The sequence below is a fragment of the Amblyomma americanum genome, chromosome 5, assembly GCF_052857255.1.
Source record: "Amblyomma americanum isolate KBUSLIRL-KWMA chromosome 5, ASM5285725v1, whole genome shotgun sequence".
In the NCBI taxonomy this organism is placed as follows: Eukaryota; Metazoa; Arthropoda; class Arachnida; order Ixodida; family Ixodidae; genus Amblyomma; species Amblyomma americanum.
Window position 1 is genome coordinate 104,810,655 of NC_135501.1, and position 17,219 is coordinate 104,827,873.

Consider the following 17,219-nt stretch of genomic DNA (forward strand, 5'->3'; position numbering starts at 1 on the left):
ACAGCTCTAGGTATCTCTGGGATGTATCTTATTGTTGTTGTTGTGGTAATGCATCTCTGGTATTTATCTTGCTGTTGTTGCTATTGTTGGTGTTATGGGATTATACAAGGGAGTGTGTTGTGAACACGAACATGTATTTAAGGGCTCTGTGCGGACAGCTGCAGTGGTGTTAGAGTTCTGAACACGAAATTTTATTTTGTGTGCTATGTTCGTGGTGTGCTTTTGGTGTGTGATGGACATCGGCGGGGTTTAGTGTGCTGGGTCCAGAATCGCCACAGAAGATAGTCGGTTGGCTGGATGGCTTGGAGATAAGGATGACGTGAGCAGTTTTTCATGGAAAAACTCTTGAGAGAGGGGGCCATTGTCACATATATTAAGGAGACTAAATTAAATTTTGAAGGAAAGAGGTGTGAAGACGACGAAGTGGATTAACCGAAGAATAAAGAAGAGGAACAAGAAGCATTCGGTGAGGTGGAGAGATGATTGGTGGAGAAGAGAAGAAGACAAGACTTACGTGGACTAACACCGAGGCTATAAAACGGCGAGTGAGAGCCAGGCACTGGGGGGAATAGCAGAGAAGCCGAGGCTCCGGCGGGTCAGGGTCACTTTGGCTGGAAGAGAGCGACGCCGGCCTCTGCTCCGGTGAGCTCGCGTTCTGCGACTTCGCATCGTAGACTGCTGCCGTGCCTGAGCCCGTTCCGGGGAATCAACGGGGGACGCTACCACCTGCTACGGCCAGGGGTATCTCCAATGCTGTTGCCACCCATCCGGGTGGTGCCCCCAACCCTAACAACACTGGCGTCATCTCCACGGGCGCTTGGAGCTGGAGCTTATACGACGCAGGCAGCGACGCCGCCACCAAAACCAACACCGCCATTACCTCCACGGGCGCTTGGACCTAGATCTTGTACGATGCAGCCAGCGACGCCAGCTCAAGCACGGCGAACGCCGCCTCGACGCCGCCTACTGGATCCATACAACGCCGCAGCCACACCGAACCAACCGTGAGCACGAACGCCGACCGCTAATAGTAGAACACTAGTAGTAGACGCTAGTAGTAGTGTGCCCGGGTCGTGTGTATTTATAGTATTTGTGTTTTGTGTTAGTTTTGTTCGTTTTCTGTTCTAGTGTGTGTGCCACGTCGGGTGTATTAAATGTGCGTTAGTGCGGATACACCCGTCGCCTAGTCCATTCTTTCGGTCCGAGTGTTCTCCGGAGAGATCCCTGACAACAAGACTTCTATCGCGTCGAAGCGTTTAGGTGAGAAGGAGCGCGAAGCATCGAGCTGATCTAACATGCTTGCCGATCAAATTGGGCAATGCCATTACTGTCTCGATCCTAGATGGCTCTTGCTGGATGGCACTGCAATGCAGTTTTTCCGAGCTCCGCCTGAGGCTGCGTGTCGTATACCACTGTTGCTCGCGACTGCACGTAACTCCTGTGCCGATCCCTGACCAGTAGCTTCAGAAAGAGGCCCCTCCACCAGTGGATGATGGACTTACTGCTGCTGACAAGCCTCTCAAGAAGCGCCGCGCTTCGTGCGCCTCTCAGTCAAGCGACGAGGATGATAAAGCTGGTAGCAAGCACCGTCGTCGCCGTCGAGCGTGGAAGGATAAGGGGAAGTGCCGGCGTTCGTGCTCCAGTAGGCCTGGTGGTGGCTCAGAAGCGGTTTCGACGTCTGCTGACGGGCTGGTGGAACTGTATATATAGACAGAATTATGTCCAGCCATCATGGAGTTCTCTGAAGAGGTAATATTCCCGACGATTATTTTCCGTGGCCTTGGGTTTCGCCAGACGCAGATACAACTTCGCCGACTTGTGCACAGCAGGCGTCTAGATGTTGTGGACGTCCAAGACACAAAGATTGACAGTGAAGAGGAGACCAAAGGGGCACTACAGCCCTTTCTGGCAGTCTTTGACGCCCTTGTGACACATGCTGTCGGCTTGTCAGACTGCCCTTCAATTGGCAGTTGTAGTGACAGCCTGAGAGACACATCTGACGAGCTCCCGTGCTTCCTTCTGCAGGTTAGTACTGATCGCCCTTGCCAAGCTGCACGAACCGCCCGACATCCGCCTACAAAGCAGCACGTGCCCTTACGCACGATAATCGACCTAATCGGAGGCAACCGGCGCCAGGAGGCGTAATTCGTCAGCGGCGCTCGTGATCGTCAGCATTGGATACGGTGGGAAGCCAAAGACTACATGAGGAGCGTTCGCTGGCCGGCCTGGACACTTGGCAGCAGCAACGACATCCTGAGAGACACATCGAACGAGCTCTCCTGCTCCCTACTGCACGTTAGTACTAGTACATGTAGTTTTTCTTTTTTTGTCGCTGCTCCTGCGAGGTTCACGTGCACTATTTGTGTAGCGAAATTGAAAGAGGAATTCCGTAATGAGATCGTGAAGATTAAGGAAGAATTACAAAGAGAACTGAAAACTTCACTTGAAACTAGCGAGCGCGGCCTGCGGAAGGAAATGCGGGAGGTAAAAAAAATAATAAACGGAGCTGACCAGCAGCATCGAGTATACACAGAATGACTTTGAGCAATTGCAGGAAAAGCTGGATCTTGGAAAAGGAAAAAACTCAAATCTAATGAGCGAAAATCAGGAGCTCGGTTCCCGATGTGCTGCCTTGGAAAAAAATCTCGGGACCTTGAGATACGACTGGTGCAAACTGAACAATACTCTCGAAACATGAACATTGAAATCAAAAGTGTCCCAGAAAATGAGGATGAAAATATCGCTTTGATCCTGTCAACACTTGGGGATGCAGCTAACGAACCTATAACTAGCTTGGATGTTGAAGCTGCTCACGGTGTTCCCACTCGCAGCTCTGGCAAATCTAACATTGTGGTCAGATTCAAGTCTAAGTCAAAACGTGATGTCATGCTGGGAAAAAATGAAAAAAAATGCGACTGACTGTTGAGGACGTCTGACTTGAAGGTATGGATTCAATATATGTAAATAAGCACCTAACACCAGAAAATAAAAACCTGCTTGAAGCCGCATGTACAAAGAAAAAGTAAATAGCCTGGAACATGTGTGGACGAGAAATGGTGCTATCTGCGCACGCCAGACCGATGAGTCTAAAGTGATTCGGCTATATCTACAAGATAATTTGTCAAAAATTACGCAGTGAATGCCATCGATCATCACACGCACTTTTACCCGTTTCTTTCACTTCTATGGAAGAGACGCCACTCCTCACACCCCCCGTCATCCCACAAAACGAAACAGATAGCTTTTGCAAATGTAAATGCGCGAAGTATACTTAATAAACTTGAGTCACTAGAATCTCTTCTTATCGGCCTCGAACCTGACTTCATAGCGATTACAGAAACTTGGCTCACTGGCGATATCAGTGACAAAGAAATTGCCCCACCAAACTATGCTATCGTGCGCAAAGACAGGATAACACGTGGAGGAGGAGTGGCTATACTAATAAACAAAAAAATTCCGTTCGAAATCTTACCAGAAGTTCAGGGTGCCGAGGCACTCTTTTGTAAGTTGTTATTTGGAACGAACACTGTCACTGTAGGTTGTGTTTACCACAGTCCTTCGGCAGATCAGCCTGCATTGGTCTCGCTGTATGAATATATGCAACAATATGTTCTAAAATCCAGACTGATCCTTCTTGGGGACTTCAACCTACCAGATATAGATTGGCAAAGCATGTCGTACCACTCACCGTGTTCTGAAACTCTCTTTGATATTATGTTTAGTTTTGACTTGTTCCAAGTTATCAACGAGCCTACACGTGTTCAAGGTAGTGCATCTAACATTCTTGACCTCATCTTCCTCAGCAATCACTTTGCGATCGATCAAACCAACTTAGCAGTCCTCGATGGCATATCAGATCATAAGCTAACATTGTGCACCACACCCATTCAAGCAACAGCAGCTCGTACTATCTCGAAAACTACTTACCCAGACTTCACAAACGCTGATGATTCAAGCATACTTATTTACCTAATTTCGGAGTACGAATCGTTTGAAAAACTCGCTAATTACCAAGGTACAAATATAGATACGCTGTGGGGAAGCTTCAAGGCCATTGTATCGCACTGCATCAAAAACTTTGTACCATTGAAGACCAAACGAACAAATACGCGTAACCCTTGGATAACACGCGATATCATTCATGGGAAACGCAAAGTAAAACGACTAAGGAAATCACTAAAATCAAAAAATGACTCTCAGGTAAAACATAAGCTCGCGAACGCCATCCGTGAAATGAAAGCAAAAATTATGGCAGCGAAAACAAACTACTTCTCAGTTACGCTTCCTAATTTTTTAAAACACTCCCCTGGAAAATTTTGGAAATACCTCAGCCCCAAAACAAAAGAAGACACCTTCAATTGGCAAGGACAAAATCAAAATTTTGCAAATTCTTTACATACATACTTCCAATCTGTGTTCACAGTTGACGATGGCTGCACACCGGAGAGTATTCAGCGCATTCAAACACCGCTAGACATGCCAACAATAACTGAGACAGGCGTTCTCAACCTACTATTATCAATAGACACAAAAAAAGCAAATGGTCCTGATAATATTCCAAACACTTTTTTGCAAAGATATGCTGAAGTCAACGCGAAATATTTACATTTATTGTTCAATAAATCTTTATCAACCTGTAGTCTAGCTAATGAAAGGAAAATAGCGAAAGTTATTCCTATACACAAAACCGGAAGCAAAGATGACGTTTCAAATTATAGACCAATATCACTAACGTGCACGGTAGGAAAATTATTGGAATACATCATACTAAAGCATATCACCAGTTATGTTAACCAAGAAAACATTTTATCGCCTGTTCAACATGGATTTCGAAGGGGACTTTCAACTATCACCCAATTACTCGAACTAACACATGATTTGTTCCAGAGCATTGATAACCAAAAGCAAGTTGACTTGATTGCACTTGATTTCTCTAAGGCGTTTGACAGAGTAAGCCATAAAAAACTAATTAGCAAACTTAGATCAACTTTAGGTAACGGCCCTATTATCAACTGGATCGAGGACTACTTAACTAACCGATCTCAGTATGTTGTAGTTAACAATGAAATTTCTTCTACTGCGCTCGTTACGTCGGGAGTACCCCAAGGGTGCGTCCTTGCTCCACTTTTATTTCTTATCTTCATTAATGATCTGCCCTCTAACATACAAGTTAAAATTAAACTTTTTGCCGATGACTGCATACTTTACAACGAAATTAACACTGTAAATGACCACGATGATTTAAACAGCGCCCTTCATGAAGTGGTAATATGGTGTCACAAATGGCAAATGGAATTGAACATTAAAAAAACAGCCTTCTTATGTGTAACCCGTAACAAACAAAGGTCCGAATATGTGTAGAGCATCAATAACATACCGCTCACCCGAGTTCACGAACACAAATACCTTGGATTAATCATTTCACATGATCTAAGATGGGAATCACATATTAACAGTATAGTATCATCTGCTTTAAAACGATTGTTCTTCCTTAGAAGACGGCTTCGAGAAGCGCCACCGGAGACCAAACTGTTAGCATATAACACATTTATACGATCAGTTCTCGAATATGGAAACACGATTTGGTTTCCCTACACACAACAGCTCATTAACAAACTAGAATGAGTACAGAGAAAGGCAATTAGATTTATCTTTAACAAATACAGGACCAGTGATTCACCATCCCAACTACTAAACCAAGCATGTATTCTTACTTTACAGAAACGCGCCAGACTAGCACGACTAAAATTATTGTTCCAATTAGTTCATAACTCGTTAAACATAGACACTTCGTTATATATATCTGTAGATGAATCGAGACCATCCCGGCATAAGCACCCATTAACCCTTAGAGAGTACGCATTCCGAACCGACTGTTTCAGATATTCATTTTTTCCGCTTGCCATAAAAGATTGGAATAGTTTGAACCCCTCTATCACTACTAATACATCTTTGCAGAAATTTGTAACTGTGGTAGAAGAACAGTTGCGCGATAATTAAAATAGATAAATAAATAATAATTATACAAGTACAACAGACCGCTCGTATCACTGCATATAACAGCATCTGTATGAACATTCTACTTACAATGTATAAAATTGCACCCTTTTCTGTGAAATATACTCTTTCGTTATGTGTTTTATTTTCTGCTATCTGTGTTTTTTTCCCATACTCATGTAATTACTTGCAAACAACAGTGTTCTCAATATATACCATTCCATTTGTATTCGCCTTGTACCTTCTTACTATGTGCCCACCCTGTAAAAATCCCAATGGGATTGACAGTATCTGAAATAAATAAAAAAAAATAAATGTGAATTTAACTATTATCTCAGAAAAAACGTCCGCGGTAAATGCTTGCAAGTCCCACATTTGAATATGCAGTCTGCTATAAATAAGACAAATGGACTAACTATTGTCTTTTGAGAAGTCTTGCGTATTCATAGGACATAATCATGCTCTCTGAATCATGGTATCGCTTCGATACCAATGTTGAACGGATTCCCGGATACGATGCATTCTTTCATAATCGCAGCTCGAAACGTGGTGGAGGCGTTGCCCTTCTAGCAAAGGAAAACTACTCGTTCCAGGTCTTACGAAACCACTGTGTGAACGACAAGAATATCAAAATGTTTACAGTCCAATCTGCCCGACAAATATTTGCCGTTGTCTATCGCCCACCACAAGGCAATTTTATCGAATTCTTTCGCATTTTTGATAGGGAAATAACATTTTTTTCGAATCGTTACCTATCATGTATAGGAGGTGATTTTAATATAGACATGGGCATTAATAATTTTATACACAAGACTTCACGACCATAATACAAGTTGCGTGCTTCCAAAATGTCGTCAATAGACGTACACACAGAACTCTTAAATCTTCTACTATCGACCCTTTCATCATAAATTATAGTGTACCTTTTAATGCGGAACGTCTTGCGGTAGACATTGGTGACCACTTCCCTATTTTTTTGCGCATAGAGAAACAACCCCTTCCAACAGTCCGTCTCCTATTTACTTCTTACCTTTTTCCTTTTTCCTTGCGGCGAGGGTTAACCCTGTGTGGCCAACCACCCTGAATTGCGTCATATTTGGTTATAGCAGTGGTGTACAGCTGGCGTGGGCAGGGCTTGTTTCAAGTTCCTCTCCCGTTCCCTAGTTGGGCTCCATGGTGGGTGGCTGGCACCATGGCCGAAGAACATTTTTTTCCACGGCTGCTTCCTTACTTTCAAATGATCGTCCTCTGAAAAGGGGGCAGACCGATGTAACCTATCAGTTCTTTAACAAAAAGAGAACATCTTTCCCAAAATTCTACATTGTTCATAGTGAAAAGAAAGAAAAACCAGCCAGACTCATATCTCCTTTCACAGTCTCAAAAGTCCTCACAGATTCATGAGGTCCGAAGTACAAAATGATAAAACTGGCTAGTGGAGACCTCCTGCTAGAACTTGTTGACATCACTAAAATCTCGAAACTGGCAGACATTGAAACTTTCGGTGACATCCCTGTGTCCTTTACGCCCCACAGATTGCTAAACACTGCACGTGGTGTCATCTCTAACAACGACTTTTTACAGCTGACAGAAGAGAAAATGCTGGAAGGACTCTCCAAACAAAATGTAACCAATTTATATCGAATAAAAATATGAAAAGAAAACAAAGAAATTCCAACGAAACTTTATGACTGTCGGCGGTTACTAAAATTTCAACAGCAACTAATCGTTCGCAGCACGTCGGTGAGGTCGTCGGATCGGGTCGTCGCTGCTACGGCCGTCGCGTCAAATCGTCGGGTGGAGGCTGTTGACTCTGTGCAGTGGCGGCGGCCCTAACCCCGGAGGACGCCGTCTTCAGTTGTCCCGGCAAGGGGACGTGCCTCTGAACTGACCAGAGGATGAGGGCCGACTAGGCGAAACGAAGCGCCTCGGGGACGAAGATCGCGATTGGCGCCGCTGCGAGGTCGGGGGCAGCACTTGAGTGGCCAGGCACTCTTCTATGTCCTGCAGGCTTTCACCATAGCGCGGTCGAGGTGCGTCCGGTGGAAATCCTCTCAAACCCATCCGCCGGTGCGGGCAGTTCCGCAGAATATGGCCGGGCTTCCCAGAGTGGTAGCAGAGCGGGCGACTGTTGAACGTTCGCCATACGTGCGCTTTGCTGAAAGGAGGGCACAGGTGCTGCTGTTCGACGAGACGCACGTAACGATGGGGTGGTCGTTGCTCGGCAACGAGGCGAAACGATTGCAGTGCGGGGGCAGTTCGGCGCAGGGCATTGCTGTAGGACATCACGTGCGGCTCCGATAGTGGTGCTGGTGGTGGCTGCACAGCTCGCCGAATTTCGTCACGGAGGACATCGCCTGTAGAACGTATGCTTGCCGACGGAGCATCCAAGTGGAGCTGTCGCAATTCTTCGCGGACAATGCTCCACATGAGCTCTAGCGGCGCCTCATCCCCGTGGCCTGGCAAGGACGTGCAGTAGTGAGCGGCCGCTACATTCGCCTGAAGGCCATATTGGGTACTCCGTTCCTTCAATGAACGTTCCATTCTTGTAGCTTCCTTGGCGAAGGCGGCGATGGTTCTCGGAGGGTCGCGCATGAGGCCAGCAAACAGCTGCTCCTTTACCCCACGCATAAGGTGCTGCACCTTTGTAGCTTCGGGCTTGGCCGTGTCGGCCCGATTGAAGAGGCGGGTCATGTCCTCAATAAACATGGCCACGCTCTCGTTGGACTGCTGTTACCTGGAGCGAAGGGCAATTTCAGCGTTTTTCTTTCGCTCGTTCGAGCTGAATGTGGCGAGTAGCTCAAGGCAAAAAGCTGCCCAGTTGGAGAAGGACGCCTTGTAGTTCTCGAACCACGTTTTCGCCGAGTCTTGCAGTGCGAAATAAACATTCATCAGCTGTCGCTCGTCGTCCCATTGGTTCAATGCAGCAACACGGTCAAAACTGTACAACCAATCTTCAACAGCCTCGAACTGGTAGTCGTGGTGGGATGGTGCGAACCGAGGTGCGAGAAGGACGAACGGCGGGGCACTGCCGGAGAACTGACCTGTCTGGCTGCCAGTGATGGAAGTCACAGCTCGCACAGGCCTTTTGAGTGGCTCAAACTCGGGTTGTAGGCCTCGCAGGCGACGGCTAAATTTGTGGACAGGTGTGGCGTCCGCGCGTCTGGGAGAAGCGCTAAGGATACCTCTACCAAATGTCACCGACAAACGTAGCAGGACGCGGGAAGCACAGCCGTTTACTGGGGCGAGGCTTGCCGAACAGCCGCGCTCATTCGAGTCAAAAGAAGACGTTCGGCCACATGCTGGGAGACAGGTTCAGCCACCAGATGACGCCGGCATAATGTAAGCAGTGTGGCAATACGGAAGCGCATGGTCAAAGGACTATTAGTTTAAAACTTTATGCAAGATACATAAAACCAGGGCGACACGTAAGAGTTCAGTTGAAGTTACAGAAATGGTATTTAAATTCTTTCCTAGATGGAAAATCTCCTTTGAATATTTGTCTAGAAGTGATGGAACCTTATGCTTTAATGACTGAAACTTGTTTTGGGTGCGGAAATGGGAACTAGCAAGTGTGGGAGTTTTCTAGTGAATACCTTTGTTATTCGCTGTTGTAATGTTGCAACAGTTATGAGAAAATTTGCAGATTCAACGGAGGGGAAATAAAGCCAATTTAAGAGTTGATATTCATAACTGCGCAGGAAACAAAATGATCCCATACTTCGGAAATTGGTTGTTTGCAGATGTGTGCATTCCAACATTTGCCACACAGCGCAAGACTTTCTTTTGGAGCAAATTAATTTTATTTGTATTGCTTTTGTTGAGCTCCATGCGAGACTGCAATAATTTATGTGGGGTGCGAATAACGCTTGGTAAAACTGGAGTTTACATCTTTCGGGAATGAGGTTTCGGCAGCAGGACCGAATGCCTGCAAGTGTAGAGAGCTCCTTCCAGACATGATTAATGTAGTGATCCCTGTCTAAGTGAGAATTAAAAGTAACGCCAAGACCCATATGCTCATATACTATTGTTAGATCTTTATTCTTATAATTAATCTTATTTTGCAGTGTGAAAACTTTATTTCTTGGTCTAAATAGCGTGGGTTTCTCAGTAGGCACAGGCCACTAACCACCGCGGGTTCGGGCTTCGCGCGAGCCAAGGGTCCCAATCAGGCTTGACCACACGCACCCTGGAACACCGCTACGGAGCACTCTACTTCTGCAGAGTGAAGAGCGACTCTCCACCAAGACACAGACCTCAAATTTTACGAAGACGTTTATTCACGCCGTCCTCCATCGGTACACAAACTCAACAGTCACCCCGTACCGGGGCGCTCGAGGAGTGAGGCCCACTGCGCGCTCGGAGCGACAAGAGTAATGCGCGCCGCTAGCACGCCGCCGCAGGAGATTCTCCCAGCGGCAGGGCTGTGCTCTGTCTCGTGTCGGCCGTTGGGCCGTTTGCGAGACAGAGTGGACAGTCAACGCAAGGTGCTCCTGTCGGAGGTCGCTGGACCCCTGGACAGGCTCGAGCTGCTGCAGGTCGAAGACCCGGGCTGGCGAGCTCTAGCATGCACTAGTCCGAACGGCAAAGGCCGGCCCGGAGAGACAGTAGCGAAGCACCGCACCTTACGCTGTCTCTCAGCACTCTCTCTCTGGACTCCGCTCGGACGGTCGAGCGGCGCGCGGTCGCCCAAGCGGGTTCCGAATTCCCGCCAAAAGGCAGCAATGTCAAAGGCCATTGGGAAGCCGGGGCGGAGCTGCGGCCGAATGACAGTGATTATTCACCGAGCCGCCTCTCCGTCAACTGAGGCAGGAGAAAAGAGAAACAGGAGAACAAATCGGGATGCCAGGCTACCGCCGCGCAAAGGCAACGACAGGAAGCCCGGATTACCACAAAAGTAAAACCTAGTCTTAGTGGGATTGATTATTAGGCAGTTAGACTGGGACCACCCTGATGGTGATTCAAGCGTTCGGTTGCACTGCAGAGCTAAATTGTTTGGATCTTCACCTTTAAAAAGAATGCTACTGTCATCAGCATATGTAAACCATTCAGCTGACTGATTAATACGAACTATATCATTAATATATATATTAAACAAAAGCGGGCCTAAAGCACTACCATCGGTACACTGGTTTGGAGGGTCAGCAGAGATGAGTCAACATTATGAATATGGACGCAGTGGATTCTGTCTTTCAGGTACGACAGTTAAATTAGGGGGCCCGCCCCGTATTCCATACTGTGATAATTTACCTAACAAAACATTGTGGTTGAAGGAGTAAAAGTCTACTGAAAAAAAGACCAGAATCTTTATTTTGATCTATCTGTTCTTTAAGTAGAAGTAATGCCATTTCTGTCGATCGTCCCTTCTTTAATCTATATTGGGAGTCAGTTATTATACTCTTGTTCAGGTGGAAGTTATTAAATCTATCATATATATCCTCTTCAAGCCCTTTGAAAAAATGAAGAGAATACGTGCGATAGGTAGTGAAATCGGCTCTGAAACATCAGAAAAAAGAAATTATTGAATGCTTTCCCGCCTGTATGAATTGGAATTTTAAGAGCCTGACATATACTGGTGAAATTGCTACCATCAAAATTGTGTTACAAAGGCATGACGTGGAACGATACAGGGGTGTCCTATTCAGATCTCGTACCAAGCATGCTTTGCATTGTGAATGCTCGACACAAGCTTTGCTTGATGAGCGCCGTCATGCGATGGCAAAGCAGATTCAGAGAATAATGTCCGATAGGACTCTAGTGAATTAATGTCCCTATTAGTGGATTACTACACGGCGTTGTTTAGTGGTACACCTGATACACAAAATTCGGACGTTATGGCGCGTTTCACATCTTTGATGACGCTTTTATCAGAAGAGGCATGTTCCGTTATTAGCGGCTTTTTCACGCATCTGGAGGTAGACCTAGCAATTGGTCGTTTATACCTCTCTCAAAAACACCTGGGCCTGACGGGATTTCAAGTGAATTTTACAAAGCATTTAAACTCATTCTAACTCCTATGCTGCTCCGGATTTTCACAATGGGTGTTAGCTGATGTAGAGGCCCTTCGCCAGTTTTTTAGACTAAACAACATAGTCTTGATTCCAGTGAAAAGTACTAGTGAAGAAAAACTGCGCTGAGTCGAGGGCTATAGGCCAATTACGTTGGCAAATATGGATTACAAAATAATTGATGAGTTGTCAGTTCCCATTGGCCCTCACGAAATATGCGGTATTAAAAATAACCGCGCGTACAATTTTGATAAGCTTGCTCCTGCTCTCAAGATCAGCTTGCTTAGATTGAGAACGATCTTCCAAAAGTGTTTGACCGTGTTCACCATTCATTCCCGTTTTCCCTGTTAGAGCGAAAAAGTGCTGGGTCTACTGTACTTTAAGGGGTGCAACTTTACTGCAACAGTTGTTCGACTCGCTTAATTGTAATTGGCCATTTGTCAAATCCTGTGCCAATCTGCTCCTCTGTGAGGCAAGGCTGTCCGATGTCCCTGCTCCTTTTGGAACATTATCTGGAGCCGCTATGTTTGAGTGTTTAGTGTAACAGTAATATTTATGGCGTCTCTGTTTTGGGTTGTGAAGTCAAAGTGCTTGCATATGGAGATGATCTCGCTTTTTTTTCTGAGCTAACAAGTACAGCATTGACAAAATTTTATCGACAATAGATTACCTTGGCATTGTTTCTGGCGCTGAGATGAATCGGTCTAAACGTTCTGGCCTGTGGTTCGGTTCATGGGGTTCAACACTGCTGCGTTATGTAGGAAAAGATTGGTCATGTGTGCCTCCTAAATATCTTGGCGTGCCACTTCATGCATTTAGGTCTTGTGCAAATTACTGAAAGGAGCGGGTTCCGTGCGTCCAGAGTTATGTTTAGAGTTCTGTCCCACATCGACTTTCAGTTTTCGGTCGTGCTCAGGCCTACAACATCTTTCTGCCAGCAAAAATTTGTTACGTAGTCCAGGTCTTGCACTGCGCTAGGAATTGCATCCAGCGCTTTCATCGAACATTTACGACTTTTATTTGGGCATCTCATTTCGAACCGATGCGACGACACCACTTTTTCCCTTTCTTCTTTTTATCCCTTTCTTTACGGCACAGTTCTGGTGTCCACCGAGATATCTGAGACAGTTACTGCATCAATTTCTTCCGTCAAAACAAATTAAATTAAATCAAACGCGATAATCTCTTTAGGCCTGTTCGTGCAAAAGGACTGGGCTTAGCTCACGTTTATATGAGACAGTTAGCTGCCTGTTGTGGTAGAGCATCCGCCTCGAAATCGGGAGGTGCTGGGTTCAACCGCAGTGCCGCCGAGTACCCGCCGTCAAGCATCCCTAAAGCCGCCTCATGCGGTAGAAGCCCACTTGTGGTCCTTTTTTGACTGAAGTGGTGGCCTTGTGATAGGGCATCCGCCTCGCATTCGGGAGGTGCTCGGTTTGATCCGCAGTGCCACCGAGTACCCACCGGTTTTCTGATGGGTACAAAATTCCCCCCCCCCCCCCTATTGCTCGGCTTTTCTGGGGTGAACTGCTTGGCAAAAAAATCTTGACAGTTTGATTTTCTAACGAGTACTTATTTTCTGTTTTTCGCAAGATCCTGTACAGGCATTTGATAAAGATGCGCTTACCACCGCCATGGCATCCTTATGCGTGCTTTGGCCTCAAGCCTCAAGGGTCATGATGTGTTAACGCGAGTGTGCAAGATACCGATTCTTGCTTGCACTAAAACGTTCTCCTACAAACTGCACACCGAAGCTCTACTCGTTAGCACGTGGCTCCTTAGGAAAACATTTAATATACCTTCTGTTAACTTCCGCCTGTGCAATGTCTCTGAACCCATTGAACACTGCTTTATTAACTGCAGGGATGCGCTTTTGGTTTGGCATGCGGTCAAAACGACACTAAGAAAAGACTTTGTTATATATTCGTACAGGTTTCGCTACCTTTCGGCCACCCAACCTGACTACGAACCATATGACATGTTTTTCCTCATTGCACTGCACAGCCTGTGGAAAAAGCGGATGCTGGACCACAACACTGAACCTCTCCTTTCAGCCAGAAGCCAGTTAAGTCGAATGATGCGCTCACTCAGGGACATTTATGATGAAAGAGACTTTCTACCGGATTGGTTTCCGCTGTTGATGCGGTGTCTGTATTTGCCGCCCTTTGAGCTGTGTTCTTTTCTGTCCTTTCTTTTTTTGTGCTGAAGTTAGAAATTGCATGCCAGGCGGAATTAAAGCGCGGTCATGTAAAATGAAAGGTCATCAAGGAGGTTACGCTTCCACATGCCGACACGCCTATATTGAAGTATTGGTACTGGTCCTTAAGGGTAACGGAGTTGATTCCAAGAGAAAGTAAGCGTAGCAGGAGGCGGAAGGAAGCTAGGTGGGCGGATGAGATTAAGAAGTTTGCAGGCAAGGGGTGGATGCAGCTGGCAAAGAACAGTTGGAGATACATGGGAGATTGCTTTGCCCTGCAGTGGGTGTATTTATGCTGCTGATTATGATGATGATAGAAATGCCGCCCTCAATGGGTCACTACATGAACTTCTCTCTGTGGATGGTTTCATTCTTTTTTTATGCAGTGCAGTTTGAATGGACTGAGTAGGAGGTGCCCTACCAAATGCAGATGCTATGGCTTCAGAAATGGTCCCTTGGGGAAGTGCTTCGATGAGGGTCTCAATCCGCCTCCCGGATGGAAAGCAATCCGTGCAAGGCACCCGATACGGGTGTAATTTGCTTTCAATGTACGTAATACTGCCAAAATAAAGAGTCATGTCATTAAAAAACACGCCTATTTGTTGCTAATTATGCATGGGTAGAAAGCAGAAAGTTGAAAGGACTTATGTCGACCATCCATGCTTATAAGTGGAAACAAGCAGAAAACACTGGCCGAAAAATCAGGTGGTGGTAACATGATTTAACGGCTGGTGGGCCTAGTACGAGCTCTCCGTCCAACATCACTACCCAGTGAGCAGTGGTGGGCCACTAAACGCTCTTTGTGATTACGAACTGGGGGGGGGGGGGGGGTATGGTATGTACACTCTAAAGCAGTACGTGACAGTAATGATGACATGACGTGTGAACAAAGGAGCGAGGAATGCTTTCCACTACCTTGGCGTGGGTCCACCGATGAAGTCTTCTCTTCCAGTGGTTGTCAGAAGTCGATGGCCATACGCTAAGAACGACCCAAAGGCATCAGCCTCGGCCGATGTGTGGGCAGCTGCTCGGGTAAGTGAAGTAATTGCCACGCCGTTGTATTCGACCAGTCATGAATTTCCCGGACAGGGTTGAAAACATGGCGGGCGGTAGCACAATGTCGCGTCGGCTGTGGCAGGCTGGAGCAGTGTGCCGGGAGCCACGAACAATTAACCCTCCGATGACACTCTTGCTAGACTCAAAGCAGCGAAGCAGCTAGGCCAGTGCGATGGTGTATCCACCTTCTCTACAAAAAAATAGAGGTGACACTTAAGCCCCGCCCTAAGCGTATGGCGAGAAAGCGTTTAGGAGTTAATGCCCCTGGCAAAAGAACATTTCGCAACACTATATTACAAAACTTTATTAAAACTGCACCAAGCAAAGCGTCTCGTTACTTGAACACAAAGCAAAAGACAAGTCTTCCGATGTCATCTCTGGACGGCAAACTTAACGCAGATTCGATCAATGAATATTTTCAGGCAGTCTTCGCTGCTGATAAGAACCACGTTAGGCACAGCAATACGACCACGGGAAACTCGTCGGTACGCCTACAATTTCTGAGGCCGGTGTGCTATCCTTGCTCGTAAATCTTCATGAAAAGAAAACTAGCGCCGGGATGATATTCCCAGTGGTTGTCCGAAACGTTATGTTTAGCCTTGTAGTAAATATCTTCGCCTATTTTTCCAGAAATCATTTCACGAATTTCGTATTCCTTCTCAGTGGGAAATCGCCAAAGTATTCTCTGTGCACAAATCAGGTTATAAGCAATCTCCGAATAATTGACGGTAAATCTCTCTGACACGCACTACATGTGGGAAAATTCTAAAACACATTATCTTCAAATGTCTTGCTCAATACCTAGAGGATGAAAAGCTAATTCACCCTTGTCAGCACGTGTTCACAAATCGACTTTCCGCTAAAACACAAGTTGTCTTATTCGTGCATGATTTTGCGCGAGGTATCAACAATCACTCGAAATTTGACATCATTTTGCTTGTCTTTTCCAAAGCGTTCAACAGGGTTTCGCAAGAAAAATTGATGCACAAGCTTGAGCATTTAATTCGTGATTGTTCCGTCACCCAATGGATCAGCAGTTATTTATATGAACGTTACCAATTTGTCCAATTCGGCGGACGTACCTCTGACTTTATTTCCGTGGTATCTGGTGTCCCCCAAGGTTCTGTACTGACTCCTCCTTTATTTTTTTATATATTAATGATATAACTAACCAAAATAAAGTACAAATGAGAGTCTTTGTAGACGATTGCGCCCTTTATCACGAAGTTAAACATCACTCTGTCCCTGATCAAACTAAACAGCGCTTTGAATAAAGTTTATCAATAGTGTCATGATTGGAGCATAGTTATTAACATAGGAAAGATTGTTTATGTGTCCGTCAAAAAGGAAAGAATTCCGCTTAAGTTCACTTATCGTTCCAAAAGCACTGCTCTACAAACTGTTAAGGAATAACGGTATCTGGGTATCCTTATCTCATCTGACCTGAACTGGATAACACAAGTTTAGTATGTACCAAATAAGGCAATGAACAAGCTGTTTTTCCTCAAACGTGCCTTGAATAACTCGCCTCCCGAAATAAAGCTTCTGGCATACGTTTCGCTTATACGTTAAATATTTTAATATGGTAGCATTGCATGTTTCCATTATACAGGTACCACTGTAGGCGCACTCGAAAGTGTGCAGCGACAAGCCGCGCGATTGATCTATAACCAGTACAGACGCCCAGATTCCCCTATTGAACACTTGCATAGCGTAGGATAGATAAAGGGTGAACCCTTTATCTATCCGATCTAAACTAAACCGCTTGAAATTCCTATACTTAATCCTGAACACTTCATTCAAGATTAACTCCGAAGACTTCGTCAATATAAGCCCCTCCAGAAACATACGCTACAAACACCCTCTCACACTTGTAGACTTTTTTTGTATGAATAATACATTTTACTTTCCCTTTTTCCGCGAGCAGTGCCCGGATGGCATGCACTTGACGCTTGAATTGTAATGCA

The 17,219-nt window shown here is 45.7% G+C and overlaps 1 long non-coding RNA gene across 1 annotated transcript in view; it reads left to right on the forward strand.

Moving 5' to 3' along the window:
• Window positions 1-14,740, forward strand: part of LOC144134889 (uncharacterized) — a 28,137-nt gene extending 13,397 nt beyond the window's left edge. The window contains exon 3 of the long non-coding RNA XR_013315291.1: window positions 14,583-14,740. This is a non-coding gene — a long non-coding RNA (uncharacterized LOC144134889). The remainder of the gene's footprint in view (window positions 1-14,582) is intronic.
• The last annotated feature ends 2,479 nt before the right edge of the window (window positions 14,741-17,219 follow it).